Source organism: Canis lupus, chromosome X, assembly GCF_048164855.1.
Source record: "Canis lupus baileyi chromosome X, mCanLup2.hap1, whole genome shotgun sequence".
Lineage (NCBI taxonomy): Eukaryota > Metazoa > Chordata > Mammalia > Carnivora > Canidae > Canis > Canis lupus.
This window is the reverse complement of record NC_132876.1, coordinates 33,925,350-33,947,424: the sequence shown is the minus strand read 5'-3', so window position 1 is coordinate 33,947,424 and position 22,075 is coordinate 33,925,350. Positions and strand designations below refer to the sequence as shown.

The window sequence follows — 22,075 nt, the reverse complement described above, 5'->3', positions numbered from 1 at the left end:
CCTGGCTTGGTGAAAAAAATACTTTCTAGCCGTCTGAGAGGATTTTGCATTAATGGATTGTGTAGTCCCACTAAGCAGAAAATCAGAGTGACATTTTTTAGAGAAATGCACACTTGTTCCAATTTTCTTGTCTAAATTATCCAAAGACCTTACAGTCCTGATATGGTTCACTTAAAGATCATTACTCATGTTACTGAGTGGGCTGCAGAGCGATCATGCCTACGCAAGGTATTCTTCTGGGGGTTGGAAAAATGACAGGAGTTCGCTATCCTACTGAATGTGATGAAATTAACTCAAACTTGTGAAGTTCCATCAGCGCCAAATAAGGGGAAGATATTTATCCTGCAGCAGAATCGGGGAGGGGTAGAGGCAGAGTGATTTGTAATTGAACATGCTCCAGTCAGCAGGCAGGCTAAAGGTCCCATAAGATGCTGCTAACAATTAGCAATGTAGCCACTGGTAGCTGTTTAATATAAACCACTAATGCAAATTCGAAGAGTTTACTAAAAAAAAAAAAGAAATAAAAATAAAAGTCTGTCAATTCCTCCCAAATAATGTTATTGGCACAAAAGACTATTTGTCATGTGTCATTTAGAACTAATATCAAATGTGCATGATTTTGAAAGAAACTGAACATGGAGATGGAAATGATTATTTTTAAAAAGTGAAGCAAAACCCAATTAAAAGTGTCTTGTGCCTTATAATACTCCCCAAAGAAGTGTCTAAGGTCTTAATTAGCTTCCCTCCTTATCTCTGCTAAAACAGGCTCACGGAGTTTTCTGTGTCACTTCCACAAAGGCATTTGAAAAATACGTGATCACCCACATGGAAGATGTGTAAACTCATTTCCATCCTATTTGACACTTATTGCTATCAATGTGTGTAGGCTTGTACACCTTGACTAATAACCATGGAAAGTCATGGAAGATGCCGCTGGGAAAATTGGTTCCATTAGATTAGGAACGAATATTCTTCCAATATTTCCATAGGCAGAGGTCTAATATCCTAATGAATATGATTTACAAAATGAATTTTAAGTCATTTTAATGGAAATTATTCTCAAAACTATGATGATATACTCTTTCATTTGGAATTTGATTCTGCTCCATTATGTTCTCCAAGTTTATTTTTATTGATTTATGTAAGTAATCTCTACACCCAAGGTGGGGCTCAAACTCATGACCCCGAGATTGAGTCACATGCTCCTCCATCAGAGCCAGCCAGGCACCCCTGCCCCATTGTGTTCTTAAAAACATGAGAAGGTAATGGAAATTTATTTTTCAGATACTTCATGCATAAAAAGGATCTTGTATTTGAACAATGCCCTAAATAAAGGTATCCACAGATGTCCTGTGTTGCTTCTCACTCTTCATAAGCTGACTCCAACTTTTTGATATCTTGGCAAATGCATTCTTTACCAAACACAAATATGTATGGAACTGCTTCTATTAATCAGACTTTGTTGCTTGGAGCACCCAGCTGGCTCAGTGAGAAGAGCATGTGATTCTTGATCTTGGGTCAGGAGTTCGAGCCTCATGTTGAGTGTAGAGATTATTTAAAAAAATAAATCGGGGCGCCTGGGTGGCTCAACGGTTGAGCGTCTGTCTTTGGCTCACATCGTGATCCCGAGGTCCTGGGATCCAGTCCTGCATCAGGCTCCCCGCAGCGAGCCAGCTTCTCCCTCTGACTGCGTCTCTCTCTGGGTCTCTCATGAAAAAATAAATAAAATCTTTTATTAAGAATCTAAAAAAGGAACTTTGTTGCTAATGTTTTCTACATTTAAGATTCTTACCTCCCCTGGAAATGCACATTTTGAAGGAGTCATTGTATCACTCTGCAATGCTCCCCCCCCCACCCCACTTCACAGAGCTCCAGGCCAAGTCTGAAGCTACCGTAAATCAAAGAGCTCAATTACCACAATGTCCCCTTGCTCCAAAAAGCAAAAGGGTAGAATATTCGGGTCCTTGGTGGTCAAGTGACCACCTCTTGTCATGCAGAAACTTTCCGTTTTCTTTATCATATTCCAAGAATATCTGTGAGGGAAAGGGGAAAACAGCTTTGTCAAGCTCCTGGCTTACATCCCATAGGACCTTAACGTGCCTACCCCGCGGGCCCCAACTGCTCCTTTGCAGGACAGCACCCCAGGCTGGCGGCACCCACCGCTTCCTGTCACCTGACTCCACCTGGGAAGGTGGCCCAGCTCTGTCCAAAGACTGTCTCTGTGTGGAGCCCGGCCTCCCTTTCAACTGTGGCATCTAACGCAGGAAGTGACCTGTAGATTGGCTTCCCACAGAATCCAGTAGCTTTGTTTTCTAGAACACAACTATATGCAGGCCTGTTCGAAACATCCCAGTTACGCAATGCAATTGGTCTTCATCTGTTTTATATAGGTAACCACACACACAGCCACATCAAGACCGTCCCATGGCTTCAAATTGTACCATTTGGGGGCCCCTGGGTGGCTCGGCCAGCTGTCTGCCTCCAGCTCAGGTCATGCTCTCAGAGTCCCAGGATCAAGTCCCACATGGGGCCCCCTGCTCAGCGGGGAGCCTGCTTCTCCCTCTCCCTCTGCCCTTCCCCCTGCTCGTGCTCTTGCTCTCTCTCAAATAAATAAAATATTTTTTAAAAAAGCAAATTGTACCATTTGGGTATTCCTCATCATTCAGACTGAAAGCGCTTAACAGCATCAAGCTGAACAAAAACCAAAATGGCTGCGCTGATGCTTCCGAAAAGCTGGATCTTAAAGTGACCTTTCTGCTCCCTGCCACAGCCTCCCCTCCTTTCTCAGCCTTTTGTTTCTGGAACCCTAAAAACATGACAAAGGAGGCTGGCAGCAAGAGCAAGTACCCAATTCCTGTCAAGCAGGCTAGATCCTGTATTTCCCTATAAATCCCTCCAGCCCCTTCCTCCAGGAGGGCTTTCAGGGTTTGAAGGCCATGGGGTCCTGCCGCCTCCTTTGCCGGGCAGAGCAATAAAGCTCTTGTTCCTCTTTCTCCTAAACTCTGTCTTCGCATTATATTTTGGCTGCAAAGCACCAAGGTTGGTTTTCAATGACCAGTTCAAAGTAGCCATTATTTTAAATACAGAGGAAAAACCATTATTCAGCAGAATAATATTACTATTATTGGCATGATACTACTACTAATAATGACATCAGCAGCTATCACTTATGAAGTGCTTCTGTGTTTTGGCACCAAGCAAAATATGCCTTATGGGCCTCGTCTCATTTAATCCCTACAAAATTCCTTTATTCAACAAATATTTATGGAGTAGATGCTACAGGCTGGCTCTGTTCGAGGAGCTATGGATGTAAGATCGAACAAACCAGACAAAAATCCTGCCCATCCAGAGCTTAAGTTCTAGCGGAAGGAGATAGACAACAAAGGACTAAACAAAAATTTAGTCTCTCTGCTGCTGACAAGTACCAAGGAGGAATAGGAGATAGAATACGGGGTCAGGAAACTGGGGGTGCTTTTGTGCAGAAGGCTTTCAGGGTAGGCCCTTCTGGGGAGGGGATGGTGGACCAGAGGTTGAGGGAAGGGAAACAGCAAGGCCACCGGATGCAAGAACATTCCATGCAGCCGGAATTGAACATTTTCCTGGAACCACATTGTACCACTTCAGAGCACACTTCAAGGGGATGTTAACCCGGGGCTGAGGGTGTAGCTGTGCATTTTGGGGACAGGAGTGGCTCACCTTAGCCTAACTTTGCTTTTTAGCTCCTACTTCCCAGGCTTATGCTATCACAAACTCATAAAAATAACCTTTGTGGGGGCTTTGTTTAGCCAAAGAAGCAGGCTAACAGATGTAGCAATAATTAAAGCCATGCTGGTAAGAGAACAGAGTTGGTACTGTTTTGTTTGTACTATGTCATGAGAGACAGACAGAGAGAGAGAGAGAGGCAGAGACATAGGCAGAGGAAGAAGCAGACTTCCTGTGGGGAGCCCGATGCAGGACTCCATCCCAGGACCCCGGGATTGTACCCTGAGCTAAAGGCAGACGCTCAACCACTGAGCCACCCAGGCGTCCCTGTACTGTCTTAAGTAATTTCCACACCCAGCATGGGGCTTGAACTCAAGACCCCAAGGTTAGGGGGTCACATGCTCTATCGACCAACTGAGCCATCCAGGTCCCCCACTAAGAGAACGGAGCTAAAGTCAGACAAACAGGAGATCTGGTCTCAGCTCCAGCCTTGTAAGAGATGTTCAACAGTGACCAAGATAGATCACCTCTCTGTGCCTTAGTTTCCTTGTCCGGAAAAAACAAGGAGAGTAGTGAGCAAACAAAAGCTTTTACAAGATCTGGTATAAGACAGTCGTTCAATACAATAATTATTACATTTCAAAACATAGGAGTGGAAGGAGAACTGGTCCTGAGGAAAGGAGGCCTAGGACAAAATCCCAGCACCACCACTCACCAGACACACGACCATGAGTCAGTTACTATACTTTTCTGAGCCCCACATTCCTCATCGCATTTATAGAAACAGGATAATAATCCATGCTTGACCTCAAGGGTTATTTTATTTTTTAGAAATTGAAATTTGTGAAATGCTGCTTAGACATTTGGGTTGGTTTTTGTCTCTTCCCAACTAGATGAAAGAATAAAGAGTAAAATGTGACCTGGAAACTTGTATTGGCTTGAGGTTCAAGATCCTATATTTATTGACATTTGGCCATGCAAATAACCATTCTGAGCTAATTTTTATAAGATCCCCAGAATAGGCAAGTCAGTTCCTCTTTAGCACTAACCCTTTTCTGACCACCTAATTCTAACAAAACTGTTCTATTTTTTTTCTATATAAAATTACTGAAACACAGAGGTTTGTAACTGGAAGGGATCATAAAGTTCATGTTATCCAATCCTGTCTTCGTACAAATGGGGAAATGAGACCTGGAAAGGTAAAATGCCTAAACCACACCACTCAGTGACTTAGTGAGTAATCCAGAAACAGAATCCGATTCCCTTGACTCCCTCCAGTTCTCTTCATGTTCTAGAAACCTCTGTTCCATACGGTTTCCAAGCCTCAGTCCCACCTATTTTATTGCATTTTGAAAGGGGTCTTCGCTTATAAAACACACTCCCTAGCTATGTTTCTTAAGATTTCTATGTTTCCTTATCTGATTGTATCCACAGGCACACATGAAAGTGGCCTATCACAAATCTCTCATAATAGTTCACATTGGTAGTTGAAACAGTATGAACAGTTGGACTGTGTTCAATTATACATTTATTACTCTGGGGCCAAACGGACTACAGTAAAATTCCTCTTACCCTTATAAAAACCATATTTTAATAAAGGAAAAAAGAAAAAAATCAGGTGGCTTTATAAACCAGAGATCATTAAAACCCATGAATGGGCGAAATGGCCATAAACATTCTAGCATGGCCAGAAACAACAAAGCATGGTATCTCCCCAAAGGCCGGCCAAATGTACAGATTCCTATGAAGAACAATAGGAAGCGCCGTCTAGACAGACAAGAATTGTCATCTCACTTGACACTTTCTCTCAAAGCCCTGGAAGCATTTAAGTCACAGATACGGTTTTCCCTAAGGACATCACGCTGTGGGGAAATAATGAACCCATGCTTCCCTGAATGGTCTCTTAGGAAACTTGCAGCATAACACACTCATGGTGACTGTACCATAAAGCAGAGGCTCCACCTCTGCTGCAGTTCCGGTGACATCATCTGAAAGGCTTGGTAAAAGCCAAGGGGTCAGTGGAGTGTGAGAATGTTCTACAGCAAGACACTAAAAGAAACTCTCATAGAAACAATTTCATTTCTTTCCCAGGGACTCAGGACTAGCTCAATTGTTCAAGAGACTGACATTCTCTGGCCACCTAACTAAATTAAACTTTAGAAATGTTTCCTGATAAGTCAGTATCTCTCTTTATAGAACCAAAGGGGGGAAAAATGACCCTGGCTCACCTGGTCCTTCCTTCCTGCTCCACCTTACTGGTCGAGGGGCCGTGAGCGCCACCCAAAGACATTGGTCCCCTCCCCAGAGGCAAAAATATCACACGTCTTTTCAGATGCTGATGCTAAAGGTTATAATAACGCTGGTCACAGTGATGACAGATCATGTTTCCTGAACACTCTACTCTGGGCAAGGTAACTCCTACCAGCTCATCTAATCCTTATACCATGCTATGGGCTAGATGTTCTATCTTACTTTTGCAGGTAGTGAAACTGAACCGCAAAGATAAAGCAACTTGCCTGAGTTGCTGAACAGGTGAGTGAGGAATAGAAATTAGGTCCCAGCCATGTGGCTGCAGAGCCTACCTTCTTAAGTGTTCTTGCTAGGAGAGGTTAAAGCCTATGTAGCCTACAGCAAAGGGATTGCTCAAGCTCAGGAGGACATAAAACAAACATTGCTGGGGCATCTGGGTGACTCAGGTGCTTAAGTGTCTGCCTTCGGCTCAGGTCACGATATCAGGGACCTGGGATTGAGCCCCACATTGGGCTCCCTGCTTAGGGGGGAGTCTGCTTCTCCCTCTCCCTCTCTCAAATAAATAAAATCTATAAAAACAAGCAAAAAAAAAAAGACTCCTAAGATTCCACATACTGTCTCCCTCTCTGATGTTTCTTGCAAATAATGCACCTCTATTTTAACAGATTATCACACCCAGATACATATATATAGATATAATTTCCCTCTATATATAACATTTATATCTATTTATCGAGACTAGAGAGAGAGAGAGGAAAAGAGAGTTGTACAACACTTCAAACGTACTAAATGCCAATGAGTCATACACACTTGAAAATAGTTTGTCCATTTTACGCTATGTGGAATTTACCACAATAAAACCAGAACCTGTACCTGAGAGATTACTTTAGGGTTTTTCTTCAGCTTTACAAAGGTAGAAATGACAATCAAAAATAGCATCTAATTAAGGTATACAACCTGATGACCCAATCAATGTATGTATACATTTTGAAATAGTCACCACAGATCACCTCCAACAGTCATGATGATCCTTCTTTTTTTCCTTTTTTGTGGTGAGAACCCCTAAGAACTAACCTCTTGGCAAATTTCAAATACACACTACAACACTGTCAACTATGGTCACATTGTTGTACACTGGTTCTCAAAATCTTATTCTTCTCTCACAACTGAAACTTTGTGCCTCCTGACCCACATCACCCATTCCCTCCTCCCCTTAGCCCCAGCTAACCACCCTTCTGCTATTCCTAGCAGTTTGACTATTTTAAACTCCACATGTAAGATCATGCAGTATTTGTCTTTCTGCATCTAGTTATTTTGCTTAGCATAATGTCCTCCAGCTTTATCCGTGTTTTCATGAACTGCACGATTTCCCTTTTTGTCATGGCTGATATTCCATTGTTTATATATACCACATTTTCTTTATCCATTCATCCATCAACAGATAGATATGTAGCTTGTTTCCATATTTGGGCTATTGTGAATAATGCTGAAATGAACATAGGAGTGCAGATACCTCTTTGAGGTCCTGATTTTATTTCCTTTGTATACATAGCCAGAGGTGGAATTGTTGGATCACACAGTAGATCTACTTTTAGTTTGTTTGAGGAACCTCCATACTGTTTTCCCAATTGGCTGTGCCAATTTACATTCCCAGCAAGAGTGTACCAGGGTTCCCTTTTCTAGAAATCCTTGCCAGCACATGTTATTTGTCTTTCTGATAATAGCTATTCTAAAATGTGTGAGGTGATATCTCGTTATGGTTTTGATTTGCACTTCCCTCATGATTAGTAATGTTGAACACATTTTCATATACCTTTTGGCCATTTCTAGGACTTCTTCTGAGAAGACTATTCAGGCCCTATGCTCATTTTCAATGGGGTTTTGCTATTAAGTTATATGAATAACTTATGAATAAGTTATTTGGATATTAACTCCTTATCAGATATATGGTTTGCAAACATTTCCTCCCATTAAATAAGTTGCTTTTTTTTTACTCTGTTGATGGTTTCCTTTGCTTTTAAGATTTTTAGTTTTTTTATAAATTTATTTTTTATTGGTGTCCAATTTGCCAACATATAGAATAACACCCAGTTCTCATCCCTTCAAGTGCCCCCCTCAGTGCCCGTCACCCAGTCACCCCCACCCCCCGCCCACCTCCCCTTCCACTACCCTTGTTCATTTCCCAGTTAGGAGTCTTTCATGTTCTGTCTCCCTTTCTGATATTTCCCACTTGTTTTTTCTCCTTTCCCCTTTATTCCCTTTCACTATTTTTTATATTCCCCAAATGAATGAGACCATATAATGTTTGTCCTTCTCCGATTGACTTACTTCACTCAGCATAATACCCTCCAGTTCCATCCACGTCGAAGCAAATGGTGGGTATTTGTCATTTCTAATGGCTGAGTAATATTCCATTGTATACATAAACCACATCCTCTGTATCCATTCATCTTTCGATGGACACGGAGGCTCCTTCCACAGTTTGGCTATTGTGGACATTGCTGCTAGAAACATCGGGGTGCAGGTGTCCCGGCGTTTCATTGCATCTGTATCTTTGGGGTAAATCCCCAGCAGTGCAATTGCTGGGTTGTAGGGCAGATCTATTTTTAACTCTTTGAGGAACCTCCACACAGTTTTCCAGAGTGGCTGCACCAGTTCACATTCCCACCAACAGTGCAAGAGGGTTCCCTTTCTCCACATCATCTCCAACATTTGTGGTTGCCTGCCTTGTTAATGTTCCCCATTCTCACTGGTGTGAGGTGGTATCTCATTGTGGTTTGGATTTGTATTTCCCTGATGGCAAGTGATGTGGAACATTTCCTCATGTGCTTGCTGGCCATGTCTATGTCTTCCTCTGTGAGATTTCCGTCCATGTCTTTTGCCCATTTCATGATTGGATTGTTTGCTTCTTTGGTGTTGAGTTTAAGAAGTTCTTTATAGATCTTGGAAACTAGCCCCTTATCTGATACGTCATTTGCAAATATCTTCTCCCATTCTGTAGGTTGTCTTTTAATTTTGTTGACTGTATCCTTTGCTGTGCAGAAGCTTCTTATCTTGATGAAGTTCCAATAGTTCATTTTTGCTTTGGTTTCTCTTGCCTTCATGGATGAATCTTGCAAGAAGTTGCTGTGGCCAAGTTCAAAAAGGGTGTTGCCTGTGTTCCCCTCTAGCATTTTGATGGAATCTTGTCTCACATTAAGATCTTTCATCCATTTTGAGTTTATCTTTGTGTATGGTGCAAGAGAATGGTCTAGTTTCATTCTTCTGCATGTGGATGTCCAATTTTCCCAGCACCATTTATTGAAGAGACTCTTTTTTTCCAGTGGATAGTCTTTCCTTCTTTGTCAAATATTAGTTGACCATAAAGTTGAGGGTCCACTTCTGGGTTCTCTATTCTGTTCCATTGATCTTTGTGTCTGTTTTTGTGCCAGTACCACACTGTCTTGATGACCACAGCTTTGTAGTACAACCTGAAATCTGGCATTGTGATGCCCCCAGATATGGTTTTCTTTTTAAAAATTCCCCTGGCTATTCGGGGTCTTTTCTGATTCCACACAAATCTTAAAATAATTTGTTCTAACTTTCTGAAGAAAGTCCATGGTATTTTGATAGGGATTGCATTAAACGTGTCAATTGCCCGGGGTAACATTGACATTTTCACAATATTAATTCTGCCAATCCATGAGCATGGAATATTTTTCCATCTCTTTGTGTCTTCCTCAATTTCTTTCAGAAGGGTTCTGTAGTTTTTAGGGTATAGAATCTTTACCTCTTTGGTTAGGTTTATTCCTAGGTATCTTATGCTTTGGGTGCAATTGTAAATGGGATTGACTCCTTAATTTCTCTTTCTTCAGTCTCATTGTTAGTGTATAGAAATGCCACTGACTTCTGGGCATTGATTTTGTATCCTGCCACACTGCCAAATTGCTGTATGAGTTCTAGCAATCTTGGGTGGAGTCTTTTGGGTTTTCTATATAGAGTATCATGTCATCGGCGAAGAGGGAGAGTTTGACTTCTTTGCCAATTCGAATGCTTTAATGTCTTTTTGTTGTCTGATTGCTGAGGCTAGGACTTCTAGTACTATGTTGAATAGCAGTGGTGAGAGTGGGAGTTTTTTGGAGATTTTATTTAAGTAATCTCTACACCCAATATGGGGCTCAAACTCACAACACTGAGATCTAGAGACATGCTCCATTGACGAAGCCAGCCAAGCACCCCAGAATATTTTTAGTTTGATCCAATCCCACTTGTCAAGGCTTTTTTTTCTCTCATTGCCTGTGCTTTTGGTGTCATATCCAAAAATCAATGTCCAGACCAATGTCAAGAAGATTTCTGTATTTTCTTCTAGGTAGTTTTATAGTTTTTGGTCTTACATTTAAATCTTTAATCTATTTTGAGTTTTTTTTTAATATGGTGTGAGATAAGGGTTCAGTTTCATTCTGCATAAAAATAATCCAGTTCTCCCAAACACTATTTATTGAAGAGGTTATCCTTTCCCCATTGTATATTTCTTGGTGCTCTTGTCAAAGATCAGTTGACTATAGATGTTGGACTTATTTCTGGGTTCTCTATTCTGTTCTTTTGGCCCATATGTCTGTTTTTATGCTAGTACCATACTATTTTGATTACAATAGCCTTGCAATATATTTTGAAATCAAGAAATGTGATGCATCCACCTTTGTTCTTCTTGCTCAAGATTGCTTCAGCTATTTGGGGTCTTTTGTGGTTCTATATAAATCTACAGAATGTTTTTTCTATTTCTGTAAATGTCATTGGATAAATTCCTAAAACATACAAACTACCAAAAATGAATCAAGAAGAAATAGAAAGCCTAAACAGATCAATAGCAAATAAGGAGACTGAATCAATCCGCAGTCTAAATCTGTACCTAGGTGACACAGTCAGTTGAGCATCAGACTCTTGGTTTTGACCTAGGTCATGATCTCAGGGTGGTGGAATCAAGCCCTGTGTAAGGCTCCATGCTCAGGACAGAGTCTGCAGGAGACTCGCTCCCTCTCCCTCTGCCTCCCAACCACTCTCAAATCCATCTTTAAAAAAAAATCTCCCACCAAAGAAAAGCCCAGAACCAAAGGGTTTATGTGTGAATTCTATCAAACATTCAAAGAAGTATTAATACCAATCCTTCTTAAAGTGTTCCAAAAAATAGAATAGGAAACATTTCCAAACTCATTTTATGAGACCAACATTACCCTCATACTAAAGCAGATGAAAACATTGTAAGATAAGAAAACTATAAACCTATCCCTGATGAACATAGGTGTAAAATTCACAAGAAAATACTAATAAACTGACAACAAATGTATATTAGTAGCATCACACATCACAACCAAATGGGAGTTATCCCTGAAATGCAAGGATGATTCAATACATGCAAAGCAATCAATGAGATACTACACATTAACAAATAGAAGAAAAAAACCCACATGATCATCTCAATAGATGCAGAAATAGCATTTGATAAAGCTAAACATCCATTCACCATTAAAATGCTCAACAAAATTGGGACACTTGGCTGGCTCAATTAGAAAAGCATGCAACTCAAAAAAAAAAAAAAGAAGAAAAGCATGCAACTCTTGATCTCAGGGTTGTAGGTTTGAGCCCCACGTTGGGTGTAGTGATGACTAAAACAAAACAACTCTTAAAAAAGCTAAGAAATAACAAATGTTGGCAAGGGCACAGAGAAAAAGGAAACTTCATGCACTATTGGTGCAGCCTCTGTGGAAAACAGCATGGAGGTTTCTCAAAAAGTTAAAAATAGAAATACCATATGATCCAGTAATTCTACTACTAGGTATTTACCCAAAGAGGACAAAAACACTAATTAAAAAAGATACATGCACTCTTATGCACCCCAATGTTTATCGCAGCATTATTTACAGTAGACAAAATATGGAAGCACTCCAAGTGTCCGTCAACTGATGAATGAATAAAGAAGTGATGAACATATAATGGAATATTGCTCAGCCATAAAAAATAATGAAATATTGCCATTTGTAACAACATGGATGAACCTGAAAAGTATATTACTAAGTAAAATGAGTCAGACAGAGAAAGACAACTACCATGATTTCGCTTATCTGTGAAATCTAAAAAACCGAAAAAATGAACAAATACAAAAAAGCAGAAATAGACCCGTAAATATAGAGAACACACTGATGGTTGTCAAAAGGGAGGGGTAGGGGGGATGAGCAAAGTGGGTGAAGGGGAGCAGGAGATACAGGCATCCAATTATGGAATGAATAAGTCAAGGAAATACAAGGCACAGCATAGAGAATGTAGTCAATGCTATTGTCATAGCGATGTATCCGACAGATGGGAGCTACACTTGTGGTGAGCAGAGCATAATGTATGTACTTGTCAAATCACTATGTTGTACACCCAAAATTAACGTAACATTGCATATCAACTATACTCCAATTAACAAAATCAAATTATAAAAATTTATAAATTATAAAAATTACAAATACTTTGTTTCTAGAGGCTGCTCTTTACCCCTTGCACTTGGACTTCCCCGTTTATCCCCTCCATTGAAAAGCCAGCAATCGTGCTTCAAAATATAAAAATTTTAGTGCCTCAGATGGAATGGTCATATACCAAGTTCTCCATAGACACATGGGGCTAGGGGCTGCTGTATTGACCAGTGTAGCTATATAAAATTTTCCAACATCTCATAAAGTTTTATCGGACAGTACTTCTCTATAGCAAAACAGAATATTACTTCTCGCTCATGAAAAGCTATCCAAAGATTTCCCCTCAGTCGTTTCTTAACCAGAATAAATAGCCTTAGTCCCTTCAACTTTGAGGAATAGTTGTATTAGTTTTCTATTATTTCATAACAATTAGCACAATTGAGGTGGCTTAAAACAACATTCATTTATCTCATGATTCTGAAGGTCAGAAGTCAACAGGCTTACTACCTGGGTTCTGTGCTCTCGTACTCACAAAGCCAAAACCAAATTGTCAACTAGACTCGCTCTTACCTGGAGGCTCTGGGGGAGAATCTGCTTTCAGATTCATTCAGGTTGTTGGCAGGATCCAGTTCTGTGTGGCCTAGGAATGAGCTTCCTCTTTCCTTTCTGGTTGTCAGCCAGAGATACTTTCAGTTTCTAGAGGCTGCTCTTTATTCCTTGCACTTGGACTTCCCCGCTTATCCCCTCCATCACAATGACAGTAATGGTGCTTCAAGTCCCTCTGAACCTCCTATCATGATACTAGTCTGAGAAAACTTCTGTTTTTTTTAAGGCATATCTATTTTGGTGGGGGCAGGAAGCAGAGAAGAGAGAGAATCCCAAGCAGACTCCCTGCTGAGCATGGAGCCTGACTCGGCTCAATCCCACAACCCTGAGATCACCACCAGAGCCAAAACAAAGACTTGGAAGCTCAACTGACTGAGCCACCCAGGTGTCCCGAAAAACTCTCTTTTTAAAGGGCTTTCATAATTGGATTGGTCCCACCTGGATAATTTACCTACCATAAGGTCAATTTACAAGTAACCTGCAAAATCCATTTGCAGAGATGTTGGCATACTCACTCCCTGAAGGTTAGGATGGGAAATCTCGGAAAGCCATCTTAGAATTCCACATACCACAAGTGATTTCCTATAACTCAAATTGTGTCTATAACATGTATATTTTCCCTTCTTTTTTAAAAAAATTATTTATTTATATGAGAGAGGGAGAGAGCATGATCAAGGGGAAGGTCAGAGAGAGAGGGAGAAGCAGACTCCCTGCTGAGCAGGGAGCCCAACACAGGGCTCAATGTCATGACTCCAGGACCTGAGCTGAAGGCAGCTGCTTAACCTACTGAGACCCCAAGCACCACTATAATACCTATATTTTCTAAAAAGTTGTTGGCATAATGCTCATAGTCAAAAATACTGTATTATAAACTTCAAAGTTGCTGGAAGAGTGAATCTTAATTGTTTTCACCAAAAAAAAAAAAAAAAAAGATAATGACCCCATAGAGATCTTAGCTAACACTGTAGTGGTATTCATATTGCAACATATAAATGTATCAGATCAACATATTGTACACCTTAAACTTACACAATGTTATATGTCAATTCTATCTTAGTAAAATTTTTTAAAAATAAAGAGTGGTTGATCAGGTCATTTCTTCCTTTCTACAAAAAAAGTGCTAGCTCAGCCGGAAACATTTCTAGGATTGAATTCCAACCAAAACTTTGTTAAGTCGCATATGTTCAGGTTGAGGTCTCCTAGCGATGAGCAATTAGCCACAGGAACACAATCAAAACCCAGAAGTAAAATTTTGTTCCACCAATTCAGTATTCAAAGGAACTGGTGGATCACAGTCATTCACTTAATGATGTACACATGTTCTGAACTAATCTTCAATTGGAAAACCTGAATTCAAGGAGAGTTTAATGGGATTAGCTCTGTGTGTTTAAACATAAAGCTTATTGAGAGGAAATATAGCAGATTTTAAGAATTAAAACTTAAACCCAAAATCACACAAAATTAGAGAAGTCAGTGGCCTTAGAAAAAGGTTAGCAAAACATCACATCTAATACTAATATACAATGATGACTTTTCCATTATTCTCACCTGATTACCCTTCCTTGCTAACTCTTTCAAAATGCTAAATTTTGCAAAAATACTTCCCTCCATTATGGCTTCATGGGAAAGATGGTAATTAGTATTTGGGACACCTTACAAGGAGGAGAGTGATATTCTTTTTTTTTTTTTTTAAGATTTTATTTGAGAGAGAGAGTATGTGCAAGTGGGGCAGAGGGCAGAGGGAGAAGAAGCAGACTCTCCCTGAGCAGGGAGCCCGATGTGGGACTCGATCCTAAGACCCTGGGATCATGACCTGAGCCAAAAGCAGACATTTAACTGACTGAGCCAGCCAGCCCCCGCAAGAGTGATACTCTAAAAAGTTTGAATCCTGGAGTACCTGGCTGGCTCAGTCAGTAGAGCATGCAGCTCTTGATCAAGCCCCATCGGGCATAGAATTTACTTAAAAATAAATTAAAATAGGAATGCCTGGGTGGCTTAATCAGTTAAGTGTCCAACTCTTGGTTTCAGTTCAGGTCATGATCTTGTGATTGTGGGATCGAGCCCTGCATCGGGCTCTGTGATCAGTGGAGAGTCTTCTTCGGATTCTCTTTTCCTCTCCTTCTAATTCACTCTCTCTCTCACTCTCAAATACATAAATAAAATATTTAAAACTTTAATAAAATAAATAAAAAGTTTGAATCCTACTAGGGGAAAAAATGTTCGAATAGTGAACCAATGACAACCTTTCCCATCAGAAGTACCAGTTGGGGGAGATATTGAAAATGTACCTTACATCACTGAGCATCCTCCCTTGTAGAATTCAGCACCTCCTGTGCTCAAAGGTCCATGTATGGTCTGTGGATCAGTGTTTTCAAGCATATTTCCCTCCTTTACAAAATGCAGTGGTCATATCTACCTTATCCATCTCAGGGGCATAGGGTGGATGGGAAAAAACAAAACAACAATGGCTTGAATGTACTTTTTTCAGCTTTACGGAGGTATAATTGAAAAATAAAAATCATATATATTTAAAGTGTGCAACTTGATGTTGTGATATAGGTACACATTGCAAAATAAAGACCACAATAAAGCTAATTTGCAAGTCCATCCCCTCACTTAGTTACCATTTTCTTTCTTTTTTGTGGTGAGAACCCAATATCTACTCTCTCAGCAAATTTCAACATTACAACACAGTACTGTTAACTGTAATCCCATTGCTGTACATTAGATCCATCTGACATAACTGAAACTTTGTACCCTTGATCAATGATTACTATTATTAGTGCATGGAATGGAGGAGGAACCTACTTCACTGAATTCCTGTGACTTCAGGCAAGACCACACGAACCTATTGTCTTGCAATTTCCCCATCTTGAAAATGGACACAACATATGGAGAAACAATTCTAGAATAAAACATGACTTATAGAAAACACAAATTTCTTCTTTTTCCATGGACAACAGTGTTGCTTTGAGTTAAAAAGGTCCAGAAGCACACTGGGTGAATGACACACAAGGAGGGACCCATAGTCTGATCCCAGAATCCCTCATCCCCCACATCCAACAAGATGCCATGCCTGTTTACAGAGGCAATACTATAGCACTAGCTCTGGCTGTTTTTGCAAAGGGCTTTTACAAGGCAGCAGTATCTCCAGAATGTTTGCTAAGTCTCACTACCTCCAAAGAAGTTGCCCCTTCTTTACTATCCCTGTTTCAACTTTTCCCAACGTCTGTTTTCCTTAGTATCAATAGACTGCTGTGTCAGAGGGATGCCATCAAACTTTAAAGCCTTAAAGAGTTCTTTAAAATGGTGTCTAATTTCACCTTTTTAAAATAGTGCTACACTCATCTGTACAGGGTTATCCATCAGCCTGAACTGAACTTCTAACCACCCAGGTGTGTAAAAGCCTACAATAGTCTGACTGATTCCTAAGGCCAAAGAAGAAACATGATCAGGCTAGTGCCCCATAACAAAAGATGGGTTTAGCTCCAGGATGGCCCATTTATCCATTTCATGTTGTCCACTCAGTGCCTATATATTCCAGTTAATTTTTGAATTTTTTATTTTATTTATTTTTATTTTTAAAGTATTTTTAAAGATTTTATTTGTTTATTCATGAGAGACAGAGAGATCCCTGGGATCACAACTTGAGCCAAAGGTAGATGTTCAGCCACTGAGCCCCCGGGGGTACCCCAATTTTTTATTTTAAAATGATTCTAGACTTACAGAAAAGTTGCAGAAACAGTCCTGAGAGTTCACATATACCCTTTACTGGCAACATGCTAACAACTTGTGTGATCTTGGTTAAAATGATCAAAACCGGGGATCCCTGGGTGGCGCAGCGGTTTGGTGCCTGCCTTTGGCCCAGCGTGCAATCCTGGAGACCCGGGATCGAATCCCACGTCGGGCTCCCGGGGCATGGAGCCTGCTTCTCCCTCTGCCTATGTCTCTGCCTCTCTCTCTCTCACTGTGTGCCTATCATAAATAAAAGAAAAAAAAAGAAAAAAATGATCAAAACCAGGAAATTAACTCATATAATGCTATTAACCAGACTACAGACCTCATTTGAATTTCATCAGGCTTCTACGCTGATGTGCCTTTTCTGTTCTAGTATCCAGTCTTGCTCTCGTATCATAATATTTGTTGTGTCTCTTTGCTCTCTTCCAGTCTGTGATAGTCCTTTAGTATTTTTTTAAGATTTTATTTATTTACTCATGAGAGACACAGAGAGAGAGAGAGAGAGGCAGAGACACTGGCAGAGGGAGAAGCAGGCTCCATGCAGGGAGCCTGACGTGGGACTCGATCCCCGGTCTCCAGGATCATGCCCTGCACTGAAGGTGGCGCCAAACCGCTAAGCCATCTGGGCTGCCCAGTCCTTTAGTATTTGACTTTCATGATCTTGATACTTTTTTAACTTTATATTTTTTAATATTATTTATTTATTTGAGAGGGACAGAGCAGAGCGAGCAAGAACACAAGTAGGGGGAGGGGGCAGAGGGAGAGGGAAAGGGAGAAGCAGGTTCCCTGAGTAGGGAGCCCGAAGTGGGGCTTGATCCCAGGACACTGATCATGACCCAAGCTGAAGGCAGATGACCAACTGACTGAGTCACCCAGGCACCTTTGATGCTTATTTTTTTAAAGATTTTATTTATTTATTTGAAAGAGAGAGCATAAGTGGGGGGAGGAGCAAAGGGAGAGGGAGAAGCAGAATCCCCCATAAGCAGGGAGCCCAACTCAGGACTCGATCCCAGGACCCTGGGATCATTACCCAAGCCAAAGGCAGACACACTTAAATGACTGAGACTCCCAGGTGCCCCAATCTTGACACTTTTGATGAGTACTAGCCAATTATTTTATGGAATAGCTCCTAATTACTTCAGAACATTTTAGAGAATTAGAAATTTCATGGTTCAACAAAGTGGCGCCTTCATTTTGCGCCTTGGTCAGGCTCATATGTTTTACCATTCCCCTCCACTTAAGTAGTACCTGTTTGGTTTGGTTTTGCTTATTTATGACCACTCCCTAAATGATTGGAGTCAAATTTATCATCCCTCCTTTGTCAGAATTAGACTTACTCCTCTTCCAGCATCTCTGGAGAGTCAGCTTGTGACGCATTATGAGTAATGAGAGACACTGTTGGGACATATGATGTGAAACTGATTAATGTGTTAATCGTGAGTCCATGTTGTTATCTGGCCTGAGTTAATTATGACAAAGTACTCCGGTGAAGCTGAACAACTGGACACAGTGGTATAGTCAAAAGCCATGAAAACATGATGTGTTTGCTACATGAAAAGTTCTGGAAACATAAACCATCAAAGGGTCAAGCAATGTTAATTCAAGCCAGTCATATCCCAAAGCAATAGAACCTTCAAGTTCAGAGGGATGTTGGGCATGACAGACATCAAAAAACACTCCAGATTCCATTTCATCCTTTGTTTGTAAACTTTTTAAAAGGATTTTATTTATTTATCAGAGAGAGAGTGAGAGAGAGAGAGCACAAGTGAGAGAGCACAAGTAGGCAGAGGCAGAGGGAGAAGCAGACTCCACACTGGGTAGGGAGCCTGATGTGGGGCTTGATCCCAGGGCACCGGGATCCTGATGCTCAACCGGCTGAGTCACCCAGGTGCCCCTCCACCCTGTCCTTTGGTATATCATGTTCCCATCATAAAATACACTATGTATCACAAAATAGAAGGAGCATGCCTATGGAAGAGGCCTGTCTGGATAAATAATCTTGGGCAAATCCTGGGGCACCAGTCAGGAGGGCATGTGACTCTTGGTCTCAAGGTTGGAGTTCAAGTCCCACATTAGGTGTGGAGATAATTCAAAAATAAAATCTTTGTTAGAAAATCTTGGGCAAATCCCTTAATGTCTCTAAAATATTGGCAGTTGGGGTAGGGGAGGAAAGACAAAGGAACATGAAGGAAAAGGCATTGGATACCACAAAGAGCTGCCATGGCACCAAAACAATACTCTTCTGATTAAAGCCCCCCTCTAACACACCCGCAGGAGTTGAAGATCTTGCTGACTACAAATTTTTGCTCCTGTCTTCAGGCTACTTGTCCTTCCTCCTCTGGGTCTCCAGCCCTTTGCATGATTTCTATGACAGCACAGTTTTTTTTTTCAGGGGTGTCTTTCTCTTGACAGTGGAGGCCTCTTGGAAGCAATGGGCCAAGCTTCTGTTGGGACACCCAGTGATTAGTAATTGTTGGTCACGTGATCTAATGAATGATGAATCAATGAAAAACTGGATCTCATTTGACCCTTCCAATGACCCTGAAGCATAAGCAGGACAGGATTTCCATTTTAATGAAGAAAATGAGCTTAAAGGACCTGCCCCAGGTCTCAGAGCTTACGTGATTTCCACAGTGCTAGGACCAGAGGAAATAAGAGAATGACCCGAATTAAATGCCCAGTTTCTCCCATGCCATATGCTAAGCCAAGAGCAGCACACTCAAATAAATGCCTTTAGAGGTAATCAAGTCATTTTAATGTGTGCACAGAGGGTATAAGATAACGCAAGTGGCAGGGACAGTGGCCCAGTGAAGGGCACACATGGTTCAAGATGGCCAAATCATGTCTGCAAATCACATCCACCCCAAGGGACCTGCAGCTCATGGCCTCAGTGGGTGCCTTCACACCCATGATCTCATTGACCCTCATCACAGCCGATGAGGTCTGCATTTTCATCTCTCTTTTACAGCTGAGGTTGCTGGGGTTTAGAGATCTAAGTACCCTGGGCCTCCAGCTGTTGTGTGTTGCAGTCGGGGGATCAAGCCCGGGCCAGTGTCTAGGGAATCTTGTTGCCTGGAGATGCAGAGTATCTGACTCTTGTTCCATTACTGCTGACAAGGGGAGGAAGGTCCAAGAGAGACTCACAAGACTGGGGCTGTGGATGAACGTTAGTGGGTTTTGCCTTTTTGCCCACTCAGCCCCTTTAATTTTCAAAACAGTCAGCAGAAAGATATCTGAAAGACGCTCCACTCCAGTGTTCTTCAAACTACCAGTCAAGTCTCCTTGCTGGGTCATAAAACCAGATTCTGGGGTCACAATGGGCAATCCAAATAATGACAGAAAATGATATAAAGTATCAGAGTCCTGTGGTGCCTGAGTGGCAGTTAGTTAAGTGGCTGGCTCTTGATTTCGGCTCAAGTCATGATCTCAGAGTCATGGGATCGAGCCCCGTGTCAGGCTCAGTGCCCAGTATGGAGCCTGCTTGAGACTCTCTCTCTCGCCTTCTCCCTCTGCCCTTCCCTGCTGCTTGCACTCTTTCTCCTTAAAAAAACAAATAAATAAATCTTTTTTTTAATTTTTATTTATTTATGATAGTCACAGAGAGAGAGAGAGAGAGGCAGAGACACAGGCAGAGGGAGAAGCAGGCTCCATGCACCGGGAGCCCGATGTGGGACTCGATCCCAGGTCTCCAGGATCGCGCCCTGGGCCAAAGGCAGGCGCAAAACTGCTGCGCCACCCAGAGATCCCTAAATAAATCTTTTAAAAAATATATCAGAGCTCCTCATCCATAAGTAGTGGTAAGTATTATTTTGTGAAATTTGTAGACATTGTAAAAAAAGTAAATTAAATGTTTTTAAAACTCACTTTGAAAGTTAATACTTCTCCGGTCCAAACCCTTCAGTTCACAGATAAAGAGATAGTGGGAAAGTGACTTATCCAAGGTCATGCAGACAACTAATGGTAGGGTTGGTAACACAGCGCACAGGCCCCAGTGCCCAGTTCATAGCTTGGTTACCTCATCTCTGTGCCTGTGAAGGGCATCATTTGGAAATTCTGGCAATATGTACCAAGTGTCAGTCATTGGTGTATGAAAAAACTGACATGAATAATCAATCTGAGCACGTTTACTTGGTGTTCACACTGTCCAGCCAGCAGAGTCTCTGCACATCCAGCTGTTGTTGCTCACATTGAACGTGGAATTCTGTGCCCCTTATAACATTTTGGAGCTGAAATGATCTTGAGGAAAGGGATGATGGAAGGCCCGGTTTGATAGTGCACAGTGTGGTTGCATGCCCTAAGTGGGCTTCCTTCAGGCCCTTGTCTGGGTTCAGGGATTTGAAGAAGTGACCAGACCATTTGATTTATGGAACAAAGAGAAATGAGTAGGAAAGGTGGTGTGGGCTGGTCTAAGGAAAATACAAGGGGCAGACCTAGAACATGACAGATTGAAGGAAAACTAAGTAAAACTCCCTTCTCTGGGAATTTCTATAGGAACATGAGGACAGAACATTCTGGAAGAAGCAAAATGGGGAAGAAGAAAGAAGACAGGAATAGAATGTGGTTGGTTGAAGAAGAATTCAACTAGGGATCCCTGGGTGGCGCAGCGGTTTGGCGCCTGCCTTTGGCCCAGGGCGCGATCCTGGAGACCCGGGATCGAATCCCACGTCGGGCTCCCGGGGCATGGAGCCTGCTTCTCCCTCTGCCTGTGTCTCTGCCTCTCTCTCTCTCTCTCTGTGACTATCATAAATAGAAGAAGAATTCAACTAAGTCCCCTCCCCTAGGTCCTTCTCTGAGGGCAGAGGGATCAGGACAGAATTTTCTGGAAAAGAGCCATTTCGCAGAAGCTGTTGTTGAATGGAGGGGGACTAATTATCACACATGATCATGGGCCTCAAGGTGCTAAATAAACAGTGGACCAACTGCTTTTATATGTGGATTTTCTTTGTCTCCTACATCAGAGAGGAGACTGTTTCAGCCCTTTCTAAGTTTTAAGACACATTATGGGATCAACTCCGTTGTGCCATCTGCTCTCCTTCTCTATTCTCTCTCTTTATATTTTAAAATATGAATTCTGGGGGTGCCTGGATGGTTCAGTTAGTTAAAGCATCTGCCTTCAGCTCAGAGTGTGATCCCAGGGTCTTGGGATCGAGTCTCACATCAGGCTCCTCAGAGGAAGTCTGCTTCTCCCTCTGCCTATGTCTCTGTCTCTCTGTGTGTGTCATGAATAAATAAATAAAATATTTTTTAAAAAAGCATCTTCCTTCAGTTTGAGTTATGATTCCAGGGACGGAGTCCTGCTTTGGGCTCTATGCTCAGTGGGGAGCTTGCTTCTCCCTTTGTCCCTCCCC

General features: G+C 41.5%; 1 pseudogene; it reads right to left on the bottom strand.

Moving 5' to 3' along the window:
• The window catches only part of LOC140628439 (large ribosomal subunit protein uL11 pseudogene), a 144,679-nt pseudogene extending 124,006 nt beyond the window's left edge, over window positions 1–20,673 (bottom strand).
• Window positions 20,674–22,075: the final 1,402 nt, after the last annotated feature.